This window comes from Chrysochloris asiatica, unplaced genomic scaffold, assembly GCF_000296735.1.
Source record: "Chrysochloris asiatica unplaced genomic scaffold, ChrAsi1.0 scaffold00006, whole genome shotgun sequence".
NCBI lineage: Eukaryota > Metazoa > Chordata > Mammalia > Afrosoricida > Chrysochloridae > Chrysochloris > Chrysochloris asiatica.
In genome coordinates this window covers 3,962,509-3,964,209 of record NW_006408524.1, presented here as the reverse complement: position 1 = coordinate 3,964,209, position 1,701 = coordinate 3,962,509, and positions in this window count along the sequence as shown.

Here is a 1,701-nt window from a genome sequence, read left to right as displayed (position 1 = left end):
AGAACACAGTTTCACCTGTAAAGTATTCTTGCTCAGTCTTTGTAACTGGAAATGAATATAGCCTTTAGATCTAATTTCTCAAGTTTACAAGACATACAGTTTGCCACTAGAAACAATTAGACAAATCAAGAATAAGAGGTCTTTTACAGGACTACTGTTGTGGTGTCTTAAGAAAGTCAAAGTCACAAAAGAAAAACAAGGTAATGCTTTACATTAAGATCGAATTTAAAAAAGTATATTACTTAAGGGTTGGTTTACAGTACTGATTAATGTAAGTACTGTGAATAAATTGTACACCTGTAAAAACTGAATTGGAAAAGTTGTGTGATATATTTCTAACAATGAAAAATTTAAAAAGCAGTTCCTGAGTCTGAATATTGTTGTAATTGTTAAGTGCCTTCAAGTCAGTTCTGATTCATAGCAATGCTAAGAGCAGCTGATGAGCTTGAACTGCCAACCTTGTAGTTCAAACTGACCTTGAAGTTCAAACCGAACTTGCAGTCCAGTGCACGAACCCACAGCGCCACACAGGACTCTGACTATACACAACCAAATACCTCAGGGCATTCTATTCCTTGATTTGGAGGTTTAACTGGATCATCCCAGTTAATTGGTCTAATAACATGGTTAGTTCTTCTGCTGTCCCTCCTAGTTTGTTGTGTAGTACCTGTAGGTCTTAACAAGCTTGCAAGCAGCAAGCCACAGCATGGTTGGTCACTGTTCTGAAGCAAGAGAGCATTATGCCCTTTTAGAGTATCTAGTCATATATAGGATCAAATAGGTAACAGCAAATTGGAAGATTAGATGAGCACCTTAGGGGGCAGTGAGTTTATGCTAATGGAGGAGGAACACCTCAGAAAAGGAAGGTGAGAAGGGTTGCATGATTGGACTGGACATTAGATGATGCTCAGAATTATTATTAATTTTGTTAGATGTTGTGTTAGTTGCCTAGTGCTGCCATAACAAAAATACATGGACTTAACTTTAAAGAACAGCAACTTATTTTCTTACAGTCCAGGGAGCTAAAAATCCAAATTCCACATGTAGAGCTCCAAAGAAGTTTGTCATTGTCTATTTCTGCTTTTAGTAGCTTCCAACAATCCTGTTTTTCTGGGCTTGTAGCAGCAGCTGTATCTGTGGCCTCTCGTCTTCATCCTCCACGTGTGTGTCTTGGTCTGTCATACTCTTCACGTAACTCAGCAGTGATTATGTTTAGGATCTAAACTACTTGGAGTATGACTTTATCAAAAGGAAAACAACAACAACAACAAAAAAAAAAAACAGACCCATTCCTCACCCACCTCTGCTTCTGGGAAATAATTCTCTGATCCCCAAATTTGGGAGGAATGGTTGGATACTTGGCTGTTTGATCTTTTGTTCTTTTGGGAACAAGTTTTCCCAGGGTGAGGTGTTTTCTGCAACTGTTTGCGAACACACTCCTTCCTTCACATGCCTCAGCACTACCTGTGACTGGGTTGTTGTTGTTTTTAAGTGCCACTGAGTTGATTCCAACTCTATGATCCTGTATAGGGTTTCTGAGGAGCAACTGGTGAGTTTGAACCGCCAACCTTGCAATTCAAACGATCTTGCAGTCCAATGCATTATCTCACAGCTCCACAATACCAGAAAATTGACCTACTGGCTAGTTGACTTCTGACTTATGCTGACTTGTGTATATCAGTTGTTGTTGTTAAGTGCCGT